Below are 18,701 nucleotides of genomic sequence, written 5' to 3'. Positions count from 1 at the left end.
ACATTGTTGTTGACATAAAACTCAGAAGGTTAGAGTGGCTGGGACACGTAGCCACGATGGAGAACAATCGCACACCCTAAGCTCTACTAGATGAATTACCAGTAGGAAAAAGGAAAGTCGGACGATCTAAATTGAGATGGCTGGATGATGTTCAGGCTGACCTAACAAAAGCTGGAATTAGAAGATGGAGAACACGAGCATTAGACAGGAGTGATTGGTCGGATGTTCTGAGGGAGGCTAAGGCTAAACTATAAGGGCCGTAATGCCAATGATGATGATGATGATGATGATGATGATGATGATGATGATGATGATGAATATAAAATATATTAAAATTTACATAATGTTTTGTGACCTAATTTTTCTATTTTCAAAGAAATGGCCATTATTGTAGTCTACCTTTTGCATAAATTCATGTTAAATCAGTGTACAAAATTTCAAAATTCTATTTGTAATGGTTGTGGAATTATGAAATAATAAGCTATGTGTCAAAATTTTCAAATTTTGGAACATTTAATTTAAAGTAAAAAGTGAACTCATAAAAATATTATCAGTAACCTTTTTTATACTTTCTATCAGATATTTAATTTATAATAAGTCTTGTTGTGATACCTTGTAATTTTTGTCCAATTGTGAGTTCATTTCCTATAAAAGTTTAGCAATTTAGAGCCTGCATTTTCTGAAAATGATTGTGGTCGTTCACGTACATGTACTCTTAAGCCGAAGTTGCGCAACCTGACAGGTGTTTAACAAGCAATTCCATGGACTCTTGTCACCTCGTGTCAGCATAACGCCGGATCTTGACATATGACAAAGGAAATCACAGTAACAACGGACGAGAATGCATGTCACGCACAGGATTGGACCTACTATCGTGATTTCCAAGCAATTATGAAGCTGTTCTCTCATGCCGTTGCGTCGCCGCGATCCTCTGTGGTTAGTGATAACTGATTATTATGCTATTGTTAATTTCACAAACAGCTTCCAGTCCCTTTCATTGCGGCTCAATTATTACAGCCATTAAATTAGAGCTACACGAAATGTCACGTGGCTGTTAAGCTGCTTATCAGTCTCTCGCCTTCAATTGTCACAGCTATCAGTAGTTGCACTGTGTAACTTCATTCGCGTTTCCAGTTACTGGCAAATGCCCCACGAGATTTAATTGCCCGAGGAGATTGACTTTAAAACTGATGCGCGCGCAGTCTCGAATGTTTGCGATAGTCATGTGTCTGAACAATGCAGCAAAACAAATATGACGTAGAGCTACCACTTAACTTCTCAACCAAACTCCAACGGTTTGTCTGCGGTTTAAATTTAGTCATGGATTTCAGTCCTCTCCTTTTATCATCAGTGATTTGAAGTATTTTGTCGACGTAATCATTGTTCTTAGGTATAACTAATCAGAGGGCATTGTGACAGAGTTAGTTACGAGTGTAGGATCAGTACGATAACACTTGTTTTACAACGTAAGTAGCATGGTACTTTGTGTTCTTCTTATTAGTGTCATATTCATTTATTTTATAGACAAATATGAGGAGGCTTTCACAGTGATTATGTTTTAAGAGAAATGTTAGGATTTCAGTAGCCTACTGATACTTTTCTCTGACGTTCCGGAACTTTTTTTAGATATCGTTTTCATGATTCTTCACTTCACTTCACTTCACTTCACTTCGGGGTTATTTTATGACGCTGCTGCCAACTTTTGCTGCGTCCAGCAGGGTTGCCAAATTGGTACAACTAAAAGTAGCGAAAGCACGCTGAAAAAGTAGCCAACATTCAGAAAAAGTAGCCCAATATAAATGGCAGATTTATATTTCGCGGATTATTTATGTTTAACGGAATCGGAATGTTTTTTTTTCAAGTCTCCTTTAATTTGAACTTTACAATCTGCTTAATTGCTATCGTCTTTCACATCCTGAAGCCAGTTTGAGAATGAAGTATCATTTAACCATTGGCTATTAAACGTTTTGGTATAAATTACTTCTCCCACTTTCCTATTTTGAGCAATTACAGAACGAAATAATAAATATTTCCATTTTCAGTATAATCACAAAACAAAATAAATGTATAAAAAGTTATTCACTATCACAATTTAAAAATGTTACTGTATATCACTTCTACAACAAGCACAGTTCTCTTAAAATTATTTCACTATAGGACTCAGAATTCAATAATAATTAGCCTACATTATAATTAGGGTACAAAAATGTCAAAAAAGTAATTCTCTAATATAACTTAAAAACTGTATATTACTTTTACAACAGATCCTAGTTCCTAATTTAAGATTATTGTAATAAACTGCATCGGCATTCACAAAAATGCTAACGCTTGAAGTAAAGGAAAAAATGAACTTATTATTATCTGCCTGCAAGCTGCATTTTGCCACTGCATTTCTGCTGACATTGGTCATGGTGAAACGAGAAAATTCCCTTACACTGGCTTGGTCATGTGACATTGTGCAATATACTGTATGTACAGCTGTCAAAAAAAAAAAAGTGGCCGCACTCGTGAACAGCGAATATTTTCAAAGTTCACTTCGGGTCGCGGCGATGTTACACGATGCATGTGCTTGTACAAGCAGTTCCGGAACTATGTTTAATGATTCAAAGGTCGTGGGTTCGGGCCCTCTTCAAGTTTTCATTTTATTTTTTAATCGTTCTTTAGCGATGTAAATGATATTCAAATTATCATTTATATCCCGTTATCGTTCTTTATGGATATCACGTTATTTATATTTTGTTATCGTTCTTTAGAGATATGAATAAAATTCAGGTCATCATTTGTATTCTGTTATCGTATTATAACGATATGAATAATAATTATTATTGTATCGCCAATGGGGGTTAGCCCTATTTTACATATGTATGTTAGGGCTATAGTTTTATACACAAAAAAGATAAGCATAAAGAGAAATGGAAAAGAAGATTAAATAAGCTAACGCGATGTAAACAAAACATAAACAATCTGTAAATTAGGCATTGCGATTGCAAAATAAATATCAGGTATCAATTTGAAACATACAAAAACATTAACAACACACATACGTAACACTTCTATAACACAAATATGCAGCTTTCCGTACCATACATCATAAATTAATACACAATAGTCACACAAACACAATCAAACTATAATTACGACATTGCGACGACATCAAGCATCCCATAACTGACTCACATACATAACAAATCAAGCATCCGTTACAACACATACACTTCAACATAGTAACCACACTTTTAAAAGTTACAAATTTGGCTCCAAGAAGAATAAATAGGACACTGTTACTAATTACTATTCTTCTACAATTTCTTAAATACATCTGTAATAAATCTGTGAAATTCCGATATGAATAATATTCACGTTGTTTATATTGTTATCGTTCTTTAGCGATTTAAATAATATTCAAGTTATCATTTATATTCTGTTTTCCTTCATTAGCATTATAAAACAATATTCAAGTTATTTATATTGTTATTGTTCTTTCGCAATATATTAATTAAACAAACCGATATTTATCATTTATATTCTGTTATCTTTCTTTAGTTATACTGTATAAATAATATTCAAGTTATTTATTTTGTAATCGTTCTTTAGCGATATAAATAACATGAATTTAATATTAGGTTTGGAAAAATCCAGTTGCATAATACTGGCATTAGTTTTTCTTTTTGTATTATTACATTATACTATCTTGGACCACAATAAAATGAAAAGGAGTAACGAGGAATTGAACCTGAGACGTTGACATCTAAATTCCGACGTTCGTCCGCTGAGCTACGAGAGCAAAAGTGTGGAAACATTTTCGGAAAAATTGGCCCAATCACACTCTAAGATTTTCTGATGATTCGTAGAAGCTAGTCCAGGATGCGGGGGGCAAAGGCTAATTGAGATTTCCCGGTCTCTGGCCGGATCAAACATCCTGATAGAATTAATATTTAACCCTTGCCGTGACTTTCGGTGAAGTCCGGAGGACCCAATTAGTCAAATCCACTCTCCCATCTCCACGCTTGGGCCCCCTGGAATTTAATAAGATGCGAAAGAGATAGTGGTGTGCGGAAAGCAACGGGATGTTACTGCATTTAGGCCTATCCTTCCCAAGAAAACTGCAAACATGAACAAAGGAAGCTTTTAATAGAAGAAGAAGAAGAAGAAGAATAAGGATCTTCTGCGGACCTCTGGAAGAAGAACTAAGGAAGAGACTAGTGAAGTGCTTTGTGTGGAGTGTGGCATTGTATGGGGAAAGAACATGGACATTACGACGAAATGAAGAGAAACGAATTGAAGCATTTGAAATGTGGATGTGGAGAAGAACGGTGCGTGTAAAGTGGACAGACAGAATAAGAAATAAAATTGTGTTTGAAAAAGTGAGTGAAGAAAGAATGATGCTGAAGCTGATTAGAAAGAGAAAAAGGAATTTGTTGGGTCTCTGGTTGAAAAGAATAATAGACGACATTAGGATATGTGGATCATATGCGGAGACTAAGAGGAAGGCAGAAAATAGGAAAGGTTGGAGATTGCTGGGTTTGCAATGAAATACCTGCCCATGGACAGAACACTTATGTATGTGGGTATGTTCAGAATGCCTGGAATATCGTGTCTAAGAACAGTCGCTATTTGCAAAGACTACTCGATTCCATGCCCACTCGACTGCAAGATGATCGAGATAAGAGGAAGATAGACTAAATATTGAATTGTGGCTTTTTGTTTTGTTTTTTGAACGCTTAATTGTTTGAATGTTTTAAGGCCGACGCCAGTAAATTTGTTATGTTTATGCCACGAAAGATATTTTATTGAGAATAAAATCTTTTTTCTTTCCATTTGCAGCCACAATATCATAATGATAATGATAAAGTCATGGCATAATATATTAATGAACCTGATGTTAATTACTAAAATAATCATAAAAGAGAAAGGAGCCATTATGTATAGTTTGTCTCTCTCAAAAACAGAACAAAAAAGAACATAAAAAGCACGAGGTTGTAGACGAACGCAGGACCTCATGAATAAGAGGCCTGAATGCTACCATTACGCTATCGAATCACAGAGAGAATACTTCAATTATAACTGTAGATATCAGGCAACGCGGTCCAACAACATGTAACATCGTCTGTCTCCGAATTGTAGCGAAGATACCCGAAGGGAACTTTGTTTCAGGAGAGCGGCCACTTTTTCTTTTGACAGCTGTACAGTACTTCACATAGGTACTTCGTTTCTCGTGGTTAAGGTGGTGGTAGAATAAGGCGAGACATACACTGTAAAAGGTTTTTTTCACGAGTGGAAGACCATAATTACACCTATTATTATTAATTTTTCACAAATTAAAATCAGAAAAGAATAGCCCAAAAGTACCCTCGAAAATGTTTGAGTAGCCCAAAAAGTCGCAAGTAACCCAATGGTAAAAATCAGTAGCCAATTCAAATGTCAAGTAGTCCAATTGGCTACTTTAGCCCAATCTGGCAATCCTGGCGTCCAGTGGTGTTGGTACTAACTGTTAATTTTCTCTAGCCGTTGTTGACGTGGTGTGATTTTGTTATATCTTCATCTTTGTTTTCGTGGTGAATTTGAATAGAGCTCGACATATGTAAGGGGAAAACAATGGTAGGATTTATCTATATGGAGTGGTCCAGGAGATGTGTGTTTGTATATGAGGTCGATAAGTTTCTCTGATTCGTTTTTTGTGAGTGAGCATCCAAATAAACAATGATTCAATGTTCCTGCTTGTCCACAATTGCACTGGTTGTTTTCACGTTGGCGTATGTTGAATAAATAGGTGGGTGTCTGCGCGGTGTGACATAGCGTTCTGAAAAAATTGGAAATGGCTTTCTTGGGAGATATTGTAGCCTGGCGCAGAAATGTCGTTATCCATTTTTGTTTGTAGGTGTCGTTGTTTGAGTCGCCTGGTCTGTTGGCGTGGCGTTCGTGTTGGATTATATCCTCTGGAGGCGTGAGAAAACTTGCGGTGATATTTCCCTGATCTGCTGCCAGCTTAACGAGGGTATCAATTTTTTCATTTCCAATGAGCCCCGTGTGGCTTGGGACCCACACAATGGAGATATCCTTATTAGTGATCCATATGCGATCATTCCATTCAGTTCAACTGTAAAAAACCTAGGAGTTCATTTTGAATCTAACCTTACCTGGGACACGCAAATCAAACACACATGCAAGAAAGTATTTTCCACTCTTCACTCATTAAAAAGATTGTACCACTATCCAGCTAAATTAAAGCAGACGGTTGTATAGACTCTTATTATGCCTCATTTCGATTATTATGACGCTTTATTCAGTGATCTCAGGGTGGATTTATCCCAGAAACTGCAACGTGTTCATAATGCATGTGTTGGTTTCATTTGTAATGTCCGCTACTACGATCACATTTCGCCTTCTTTCAATAAATTATTGTGGCTCAGGTTAAATGAGAGGAGAAAGTTACATTCCCTTACTCTCTTATACCGAATTTTGCACACCTCTACTCCCTCTTACTTATCTGTCAGATTCCACAGTCTTTCTCGGTATCACAACTTAGATACTCGGCCACAATATGATAACACGCTAGAAATACCACTGCATACATCATCTCTTTATTCTTCATCTTTCACTGTTGCTACTTCTCGTCACTGGAATTCTCTTCCGCCTGAAGTCAAGAGCTGCCGAACTTTAATTTCCTTTAAATGTAAATTAGAAAAATATCTTATGATGAGTTGCCAGACCTAACGCGTTGGAAATATTTAATGGAATGTGTTCCACTGTATTTATTTTTATTTTTGTTTGTTTCTTATTCTTATTATCTAAATCGTGTTTATTTATCACTTAACGCCAATATGTATCCCACTGTGTTGTTTTTTTATTATTAATCTATTTTTGTGTACATTTTATTCAATTGTCGGTTTCTGGTTTAATTATGTAAATCCTACTTAATTGTAATCTAATACTAATATGTACACTAATCTGTTCATTTTTATTTTTACTGTGTACATTTTTTAAATTGAATTATCGGCTTCCGTTTTTATGTGATTCGTATTTGATTCTAACAACATTAATATGTATTTCACTATGTTTAAACTTATTTTATGAGGTAAATTTTATGTAACTACCTCTTTTGATCTCATTATGTACCTAAATTGTATCAGTATGTAATTACTTAATTCCGATCCAGTTTTATGTTCAACTGTGTAAGCAAGTTTGAATTCTGGTTGAGTGTAAGAGAAGGCCTAACGGCCTTAACTCTGCCAGGTTAAATAAAGCCATTATTATTATTATTATTATTATTATTATTATTATTATTATTATTATTATTATATGCGCCTTAACCAGGATTTCATAGATTTGTTGGTGGGTAGTGTATTTTTTTGGATTGCCTGGATGACGCTCAGGCTGTCGATAAAGATTTCTGTCGGAGGTCACCTAGAGTCTTGGCCTCTTTTCGTGCCATATACAGGACTATTGTTTCTGTGTATATTGATGTATGGGGGTGTAGGCGCCATGTTTTGTGAGAGTCTGTGTTCCAATGGTAGAAGCCTGCTCCTACTCCAGTTTCCTTCCGGGAGCCATCTGTGAATATAATCTGTAAGATATAGTTGAGGTTACGTTGTTGGAGGGAGTCGATATATTCCAGCCATTGAGATTGTATGTTGATGGTCTTCTTCTGAAAGATTCTTTATGCTCATGCTTTGAAAAGTCATATACTCTTGTTGGATTCTGTAAGCCACTGTTGCCAACATATCGCCCTAGAATCTCGCAAACTTTGCAAAAAAAAAGTAGCTAAATCTCTCCAAAGTTTGTTAAAATATCTCCAGAAATGTCGCTAAAAATTAATAATAAATATCATTAAATAAAAATAAGAAAAACATACATATGCAGAGAAAAATATCATTTCCTCGTCGTCACCCTCTTCTGTGGAGTCTGGTTATGTTGTTGACGGCTGTGATGTTGAGGTGGAAGGTGCGAGAGCAGCTGATTGTGAATACACTGCACTTGAGCCAATCATTGACACTACACTTTCTGGCAAGTTGTAAGTGTGGAAATTTTCACCTAAGCGTTTGACCACAATATTTTTTGTGAAATCTAACACTTTATAAATTGTCGTGTTGGCGTGCCTGGGGAAAATCCAGGGAGGGAAAAGAAGGGGATCGTATGGTTCAAGGTTTTTGGTTGCCTCTAACAATAGTACTTATAACACAAGCCATCACAAACATAACAATTTAATAAACCACAAACAAGTAGAGAGAAAGAAGCTACAAATATTATACAAATTAAGAACTGTGAAAACATAAGAATACCCCCAAGTAGGAAGTGGGGATAATAAAAGAATTTTAAATACTAAAGTCTAATAACGGCGTAAATTGCCGAGAGAGAGAGAGAGAGGACTAATAACTAACATGGAATAAGAAGTGAAAATATGGTACTATACACTACGAGTGGTCAGACCCCACATAAAGTACAATTCTCCATGGCACACGGTCTCTGATAAATCCCATAAAGTTCAACACTCCAACCTTTAGCTGATTGCCGGTGCAGGTCCGTGTAGAATACCTCGTCACCGACTCAGAAACTATCACCATTAACACCACGATAGACTCGAAGAAACTTCACTGTCGTACAAAGGATGTCGACGATCCCACGCTGTGTAGAATATGATAAATAACAGAGCTGGCCAATGCTCTGCTAGAGATGAAGCAGACCGCCACCGGGTCTATGTAACTGCAATATGAAAACAATGTTCTATCGGTGATGCGTCCCACGCATAACCCGAGTCGTTCCTTTTCAACCAGGCGCACAGTGTGTAATTTAGCGAGTCTAGCCGGCCAAAAATCATTTCTCGAAAACTAATCGCTCAATTTTCATAAAATTTAGTATGTACCTTCAATTATTGAAGCGGGAAAGTTTTTAATAATGAAAATGCAATTAGCAACTATTTTTACTGAAAATGAAAATAGTAATATTGTAAAAAAAAATTCGATTCGAGTGAAAAAAATAAATTAATGTTCATAATGTGGAATTAATGTTCATAATGTGGAGTACACTTAAAATTGAAAGCGTAAGGCGAAGGAATATTGCTACATATCTTACTCGTTCGGACGTCAGATGCATCCCCATCAGAATCTGTATCCTCGCTGCTAGTCTCTCCTTTGACAGCACCGACTAATGGAGGCTCGGAGACAACTGCAGCACTACTATTGAAATCGACCGCAATTTCCTCTTCTTAATTTCTTTAAGCTGGTGATGTAAGGGTCCAAAGAAATAAGTAGCCTGAGTAAAAGATCTGTATTTGTGTCTTTCTTGATGTTTTTCTTGCGAAAACTTCTCTGAAAAGTCTAATATAGTATTTGTTCCTCGTTTCCTGGGCTTTCTCAGATAGTTTTCCAGTAAGTATAATAGTGTCCTGTGACTTTCTGTCCATGAGCCAAGAGTTTGTGAAGAATTGTAGGCATATAATACTATTTGTGCAAGCATAAATATAATTCCCTTGTCTCCCTTGCATACATGTCAAGTGCCCGTTCATCAGTATTGCAAAACCGTATGAAAAAGGTTTCAGATATAACTTATTATGTGTAAACGACTTATTAGATTTCCATCTATTCCCGTAATATATGCGAAAGTGGAAACCTCCCTGAAAAATATTCTTGCAGTATTTGCATCGTTTTTATTGCGACTGCTTTGTTTTATCATGTCAACATGCCTGAACCTATCCTATCTTCAATGTTTCGCAAAAGTAAAACTGTGTATCTAAATGAACTGTTACAAGATTTTGTATTTCCCTTAATTCTTTATGTTGATTTGAGGTCAACTGTAGATCAGTAATCAAATCGAGATCCTTATTAGGTGACAATTGTTGGTCGTTCCTGCAAAATCAATTTTTACGATTTTTTTTCCCCATTTTGTCGCACGTTGAAGTAATGCAAGTGAAAGCTCTGCTACAATATTGGCCGCATCTCTTTTCCTAGAAGTTCTGAAATTCATATGGGCAACAGAAAGCTTTTCTTCTTGCGATCTTTCTTTAAAAAGTGGACTAGTTTTTTTTCCGTTTTGATCTTTCGCTAAGTCTCCGAAAAGTTTACGTGGACGTCCTCGAATGCTTGTACTGGCAGAATCAAATTGGAATTGTTTTGTAGTAGATGACAAAGTAGTATATATTTTATTTTCAGACTTTGCATCTTGGTTGAAACATAGCGCATTATATTTTAAGAAATTTTTCTCATTTCTGCTGTATTTTTCCACCGTGATCGAATTTTCGAGCACAGAAATTTAATTAATTTTTTTATTGACTATAAAATGTCTTCAGAGTAATCTTTGAGACCAAAATGTTCAATTTTTTTTGAGAATTTCACTTTTCTCTCGCTCTTGTTCCACATCTGGAAAACAGCTCTCCTGATTACGGAGCGCATGGTGTCTGAAAATAATAACTACTCTGTCTGCACCTGTTTGCAGAAAAAAATCACGACGTCGTATTCAGAAAAGTATAATGAATATCTATACAAAATTTTATCGAGGTGATAGAGGGCTACACCTTTTAAAAGTCAACTCGAAATATATAATAAGGTAAAACTCAAACTCTTTGCACATGTTTATCCAGACACTTATTCTAGACAATAAGATAATAATTTTTGTCGCGAAAATTAGCTTATATGTAAGTACATACATTCTTATAATATATCCACACTCTGTATTAGAAAAAAATACTGTATTAACTTTACCACTTTGCACCATCCAAACACATACTTCGCGCCCTCCTCTCCAGCGTAAATGATCTTATCGGAGACATGCAATTTTCGCTCTGTTGTGAGGGTTCCCTAACAGATGTAAGCATCTGTCTACACTTGGGTAGTATACTTTGGAGTGTTACAAACACGTCTATATAAGAATTTAGCATTAAAGATAGGGTGTGAAAATTGATTTTTGGCCGGCTAGCTGCTTGAAATTACACACTGTGAGGCGGGTCGACTCAAACCCGGCGTTGGCGAAGTACAAACAACCGACGAATCCTCCCGTGGAGGTTAGAGACTAGACGTCCTCTCTCTGACTCGCTTCGAACCCGAGTCCCGTCTCTCGAGGCCGCTCCTAGCTCCTCCAGCAGACAGCCGCCCCACTCCCTTGTATCTCCAATCAGAGGAGGTGAAAATCGGGGTGCGTTCACAACAAAAAAAGGAACAATGTAGCCAACACTAACACATAAAAATCCCCCGCAGCATAAACTACACCACAAAATATATACAGTGAAACCTGTTGAAGACGGAAGTGACATGGTCCTAATTTTTTTTCCGTTGTGGACAGGTTTCCGTGTTATTCAGGTGTGACATTAAAATGGAATATTTTGTCATTCACATACATGAAAAACAAAATGGCATGCCGCAAACTGCAAGAAGTACAGAATATTCCGTTTAATACTACTCACATTAAATCAGCTTTCCGTTGGTGAATCATGTTGATTAAAATCTCATTTTCTGTGTAAATATTATCGTAACTCACTCATTAGTCATTAAACATTACTAAAGTTCACTAATCTCATTCTACTTAATATCTAACACTATACTCTAATACTATACTGCATATCATGCACATTATTAATTAATTAGACTAGGAGCCATTTATTAGAAGCCTTGCATTCTGGTTTAATTAATTTCTTTCCCAGTTCAATAGCTTGCTTTGCAGAACAGATCCTGAAATTGGCTTGTTCTTTGAAAGGTCATGAAGAACCCACTCCCACAACAGTTAATTTATTTCCACATAAACAGTTGTTTTCTGTTCGTTTTGTGTCACCAATATTGGCCGCAAGCCACTCACTCATTATGATCTTTATTTTTTAAAGTGCCACATCTGAGTTTTGCACAACTGTACTTCAATATTATTTCACATAGACTTTGTTTCTAATTTTCCTTTATCTCGATAACTTTTACTTCTTCACTTAATGTTAATGCACATTTTATGCAACTTTTTTTTTACCTGGAAATCACTACACTTGCGCTCCGTTTAGCTACGACAGTATACGGGTGTGAAAATCTTTGAAGGGACTCGTCTGCCTAGTCAACAGGGTAATAAAATTTATGACCGACAGGCCAACACGCCCTCGTACCCTCTACAATTTTGCAAAGAAAACTTGTTTTTATCTTAGTGACCTACATATTTCGTATATTCCTTGAAATTACACGCTGTTTCAAAATATAGTTACAAAATATAGGTGTGTCCAAAATATTGTTTCCGTTTTGAACAGTAGCAGACAGTTTCCGTTTCCGCGTTGGACAGTTTCCGTTTTATTCAGGAAAAATTACACATAATACACACAAATTTCGCCGGGACCAATAAATTGTTCCGAAATAGACAGGATTCCGGATTGTTCAGGTTCCGATTTGAACAGGTTTCACTGTATTAAATATATTAAAACTTGCAAAAACTACAGTCTAATTTTCTTCACACAAACTATCGGCACAAAGTTCCAAAACTCAATGGCCTCGGGTCGGTTCGGAGTGGAAAATCTCCGCGTTGCGGGGAAGAACCAAGATTACATCAGCTGCAGCTCGCGACTCGTCACGTGCCAATCAAAGTTGCCACCGTTTGTGCGTGTTGGAGCAGTAGCATTGAGAGAGAGCCCTAACCCGTGAGAATCATTGAATCAGCATCTTTCACCCTTGATCACTGATCACAAATATATGAGATCAGGGCTTTCATGTATGAAGCATTATACTATTCAGTCATGCACTCATACCTCTTCTAAAACTAACAAGAAAAGGGCATGCTCTGTATATCACCGAATTAAATCAGATTTTGTGACATGAAAGTACAAGACACACTGTTTAGAGTCATACCTGGTATGGGTGGCCAATGACCACTCGTTTTGGAAATATTGGCTATTGTTTGTGACATACTTCCGTTAGGTGCTCAATAGGGGAGCATTAGCCTGTGTAACAGAGTAGCCCATATGGTTGGATGCTAAGCTGTTATCCAGGCAACCTGAGTTCGAATCTTAACTGGTTCTATATTTTTTTCTTTTAATAATGATTAATATTGTGATCACAGTTATCTATTTACATACCTATATCATATTTCTCAATGTATTGAATGCTTCATCATATTTTAAACAAATTACTAATTAACTAACATTGTATTGTAAAGGATAAACAATGAAATACTGCTCACGTAGGAAGGTAAGATGTGTCACTGGCGTCTGTTCTATTTCTGTAGCAGCTATTCCATTTCATTTTGTACCCGATTCATTACGATGTCATAAAACCACACAAAACATACACATTTCCTGCACCATGCACAGCAAATGAAAGAAGGTTGTCCACAGCCATACACATTTTTTCCGCACTTCTGCTGCAAAACAGATATCCTTCACATTCACAAACACTTCTCGTTCGTTTATCAATTTTGTTGCATATCACGCATATTTCAGCATGCCTTTAAATATAGGAACTGACAACTAAAAGTGAATTTAAATAATAATAATGATAATAATAATAATAATAATAATAATAATAATAATAATAATAATAATAATAATAATAATAATAATAATAATATCAAGCTTTAAAAAATGAGAAGGCATGAAGATTCGAACTCGGGTTGCCTGGGTGACAACTCAGCATCCAACCACATGAGCTACGCCCTTACACAGTCTAATGCTTCCCTATTAGGCACCTAATGGAAGTATGCCATAAACAGTAGCCAATATTTCCAAAACGTGGGGTCATTGGCCACCCATACCAGGTATGACTCTAAACAGTGTGTCTTGTACTTTCATGTCACAAAATCTGATTTAATTCGGTGATATACAGAGCATGTCCTCTCCTTGTAAGAAGTACATGACTTCAGTTGAATATTTTAACTTAAAAGAAAGGAAAAAGTGGAAGAATATAAACATTAGCAGAAAAGTCGATAATCGTATTTTACAAAATTTATCACCGAGATTGATTCAAAATTCCCTAGATTTAGCGACTTATCGCTAAATATGGCAACACTGCGGTAAGCAATAGGGCTGTGGACGGAGCGGTTTGGTTCGGAGCAGGTACTGTGACGTCATTACTCGGTTGATCCGAGTACAGTACCGAGTAGAAATTTGTGGCGGCAGATTTAAAATTTGGATAGATTGAGTCGATTTTAGAACGTACTTTGAAAGTGAAACGAAGCGTGTTTTGAAAGCGTTGTAATAAAGCGCTTTCGCTTTGCCAATTGACGAGAAAAGAAGTGCTTCTCTATATTGTAAAATTGCGGTTGCAAATTTTATTTGCGTGATTACAGCTATTTGCGGAGTTATTTTATACGAAAGGCCTTTTTAATCTTCAGTGATGTTATATTTGACAGACGAAATAAAATTGATAAAATAATTCATAATACTAGCAGCTAATAAATTAACATGTGAGGTAATCGTTAAATGCTGCAGCTAAGTAATAAAGGAGATAGAAAGAAACGGACTCCATGAAACGCTGCCTAAAGCACTTAAAAAAATAGGACACAGAATTATTTACTATTACGAACAGTGGATAAAATAAGCAGTAAAACATGAACCTTGAACTGTTTATTTATTTTATAACATGAATAGCCTTCCATACAACCATATTCTCTTGGGTGAAGAGTAATATTATTGATAAATTAAAGTAATTACTTAACATTAATCATAGAAATAAATGAGATAAAATGATGACTGATGAGGTAACTTATAAAATCCAATAAACACAAATAGAAAAATATAATGCATTTCTTGTTTTAATATATTTCAATATTAATCAAATACTCTAATATAATAATAATAATAATAATAATAATAATAATAATAATAATAATAATAATTATTATTATTATTATTATTATTATTATTATTATTATTATTATTATATAAGATTGTCTTCTATTTCTTTCGTATCACTTTACTTTAAGAGCCATGGTCTAAAGAACTTTTACACAGCGAAGATGTTCTTCTTCATCTCCTTCATCCCAAAACAAAGGCACTCTCTATCAGTTTTAGTCACTGAATGCGTAGTGTCACTCCCTCGAAAATACGAGCCAGATAAGATATATCTAACTGGATAAAGGTTCAGAATATGACACCTACGCAAGATATGTGATAAAAATGTCGTAAAATGGCTTAATATCGTCGAAACAGCACAAGCTTCTGCATTCACAGTCGAGTGGAAGAGGCAACTTTGTTTGTATGAAGTGACGCATAAGGAAGTTTGAAATTACATTGTGGACAGGTACAAGTTTATTTGGAAGCTCCATTACTCTGCATATTCTTGGATCCTGACGTAGTATATTGTAAGTTGAAGGTACGTTTTTCCAACTGGCAATGACTTTTATCTACCTCGGTTTGGATGAAATCTACTACAAGAGATAAAATTAAAAACAAGCTGTCAAAGTTGCCCATCTCACGGTACTGTAAATTCAAGTCTTCTAGCAGTGTCAGAAAATATCGAGTGATTCATAAATCAGTATAGATATTAGATGGGTTTAATATGGCAGTAACAAGACCAAAACATCTCATGACACTTTTTCTGATCTCGTAGTCGTATAGAGAGATATGCTGGAAACCTTAGTGATGTTTAAATTCAATCTTTCAACTCACTCGTAAAATTTTATTTCGTCGCTGCATTTGTCAGAAACGTACACTAGTGATCTCGGACGTTTCCAAAAGTAGAAATCCAGGGAGTTCATGTCCGGTGATGTGGCTGGACAACCAACTGATCCTCCACGACCTATCCATTTCCCTGCGATATAGGTCTGAAATGTTAGATGCCTTTTAGTCTTGCTTTTACTGTTATATTACACCCATCTAATATTTACACTTATGAATCATCGTCCATAAACTATCTATAACACTGATACTGCCCTACGCTGGAGAATCAAGAGCAGAAAAACTGAAACGAAGGACTTTTTTTGAACATTTTAATTAAAACTTTAAGAAAAATTCACGATAAATCCCCTGTAATAAAATAAGATAGACTTCCTTTGATATTACTTACCTCCATACAGCAGAAAATGCCTGTACATACGTGAGTGTTTACAGTCGAATTATTAGCATCAAGCTCTGGCTGATTAACCACTTAACTCTCGACACTTACCTGAGGTCTTTTCTGACCCACACCATATTTTATTGTTATATCTGCATCCATATACCCCGAAACGTTCCACTAACCTAGATATGTTATCCTTAGTTATTTTAGTTTGCTTTACAATGAAAATTATTATTTCATAATTATATAGTGATTATTTTTTCGTGTTTATTGCTTGAGTTCGTGAATGGCCCCAGCTATAGAACACATCTCTGTTTTCTAGTCAGGATTATCTTGCAGTGATAGTGTTTTGTTGTAAGGAAAGTGAATACATAGGCTACTGTGAAAGTAAACAAATGAAACTAATGCTGCATAAACTGTCATGTAGGCTATGGGTAAAATATTGTAGGTTCAAAACTAATTAATTGTATTTATAAAATTGGATTCTTGTTCTTTTGTACTGCAGCAGGTGATGAGACTTAATGAATTAATTGTCTAAACATAATAATTATCACTTAATGTAATAACAATTTTTGTGCTTTATTTCAAGGACAGTGAATGTGTTGTTTCGTAGGTAATTGAAAGAATAAGAGCACAGATACAGAATATACATTTTGCCATTAAACTAATCAAATTAATTAATTCACACATAGTTTAAACATAGTGAGTAAATATAGATACAATAAAAGCTTCAATTAGCTTTTACTGTTTATAAAAATGTACTAAGCTATAAAATATCCTAATTATTAACAATAAATATTTTTGGAATGAAAAAAGACCCCAGATAAGTAGTATGAAATTCTAGAGCTGCTAAGTTACAAGGCTAAAGAAAGAAATTCAATAAAACATTTCATAGAAAGTCATGTAGATCTCAGAAAATACTGGACGAAATCACGTAAAGCTTCCTGGGATTAGTCTGGAGACTATAACTTACATCCAAGAATAGTATTTTTTTTTTTGCAGGAGTATCTGAATTCCATATAGCTAAGTGTTTATACCTCATCCCTTTCTCATAGATCGTAATTTGTTACTTGGTATCGAAAACGTCGAATATAATGTCGGTATTTTATGTAGCTATAGTTTTTATGCTGGAATTCTAAGACAAAACTCAGACGTAGTCCTCAGCTCACGTCATAAGGATCCCACTATGTACCCATAAAATGTAACGTTAAAAAGAGTCCAACTTCGAGAACAATCTTTCTGCCACTTTTCAAAATAGCAATGGAGGAATACTTTTTAGTTATGTTGTCATGCTCCGCCTGATACTATCATCTGTGATCTGAAATCTCGTCCCTATCATGCCCTTAAGGTATCCATGGCCCTTTAAATGACTGTTTTGGTCAACAATTTTAGTTTTTGAATTTTGGCATTTTCTGATTCCTTGTAATTTCTACTTTACAAATATATATAGTTTATATATCATATCTTGCTTCAATTGACCATTATTAGCATTTTTCTAGCAAGAAGCAGTCATTCCTTGAACCGGAAGTTATTTTCTACAAGTGTACGACTATCATTTTCAAGTTTTTTCTGTGACAAATAAGTTAAATTTTGCGGTATTTGTTTGGAAGAAATATTTCTCATACCATAAAGTTACTATTTGTTTCACTAGATGACAATGCTCTTTATCTTTTGAAAGTTTGTTTCTCGTTTCTCATTTATTGATTTTCATGCATTTGTTTAATGTCCAAAAATAATAACAGTATCTTAAATGATTGTGTCATATATCGTATTAAAGGAAATTAAATACGCTGTGTTCTGAATCAAAGAAAATTTAGAAAACTGCACAACCAAATATTTTGTGAAATAAATAAAAATTATTTTAGAAAGATCCATCCTCGCTAAAAGAATATTCACATTTCAAAACGTATATTATATAACTTTCTGAGAGTCAAAACATTCAACACATATTTAGGAATGTCCTGAATCAAAGAAAATCAGTTGAAAATAATTAATTAAGAAGTTAGATTTTTTGTAAAAATGTAAAATTATATTGTAAACTAATTTTTGTGCTGTTCCCCAAATATATTTATTTTATTTTCTCCCACAGAAAACTTACGAGGAGAGACAAAAAGTAACCTTAATAATTGTTTTATTAATTGAATATGTGAAATAAGACTACAAACACTTCATCACTTTTCAACATAGTCCCAACTACGTTCAATACAAGTGTTCCTGTTATATTATGTTAAAAAAGTGATGAAGTCTTTGTAGTCTTATAGTACATATTCAATTAATAGTCTAAAACAATTATTAAGGTTACTTTTTGACTCTCCCTCGTACTATTGGTCCACGAATGAATCAGTAAAAGTTTGATAAATATTGTTCAATAAATGAAGATTTTTATTCATAAAGGTCACACAACAACGAATGCAATGAGTACGGAGTGAAGAACACAAAGGAATGTTTTATCAGAGAAGATCATTATGAGGAAATATCAGAGAATCCTGTCACCATATTGAAGATAACGAAATCACAATAATATGTTATATTAACTTCACGTTAAAGTGATGCTGCTTTCTGTGTGTACAAATAAGGCATAAAATTCCACGACCTTTTTCTTGAAGATGCTGCGATAAGAGCAAGATTCTATCAAAAGGTTCCGAAGCTACTTTTGGTTGCAGTTCGGCGAAAGCGACCAGGGAATTGTAGCGAGATTGGCTATTCCATCAGGATAAAGCTTCCCCCGCATTGCTATTTCCATTTATGAAAGTTTCT

At 35.1% G+C, this 18,701-nt stretch overlaps 1 protein-coding gene across 4 annotated transcripts in view; it reads left to right on the top strand.

Moving 5' to 3' along the window:
• The first annotated feature begins 1,332 nt into the window (after window positions 1–1,332).
• LOC138703427 (cytochrome P450 6j1-like) overlaps window positions 1,333–18,701 on the top strand; it is a 65,804-nt gene continuing 48,435 nt past the window's right edge. The window contains exon 1 of one of the 4 annotated variants that reach the window (XM_069831278.1): window positions 1,333–1,466. The gene's annotated coding sequence lies outside the window, so the exon portion shown is untranslated. Of the gene's footprint in view, window positions 1,467–15,093; window positions 15,261–18,701 lie in introns of those variants that run through there. The other 3 variants (XM_069831279.1, XM_069831277.1, XM_069831280.1) reach the window with 3 other exon arrangements.

Source organism: Periplaneta americana, chromosome 7 (genome assembly GCF_040183065.1).
Source record: "Periplaneta americana isolate PAMFEO1 chromosome 7, P.americana_PAMFEO1_priV1, whole genome shotgun sequence".
NCBI classification, from domain to species: Eukaryota; Metazoa; Arthropoda; class Insecta; order Blattodea; family Blattidae; genus Periplaneta; species Periplaneta americana.
Note: the sequence above shows the minus strand (reverse complement) of the source record. Positions and strands in the feature narration are given on the sequence as shown.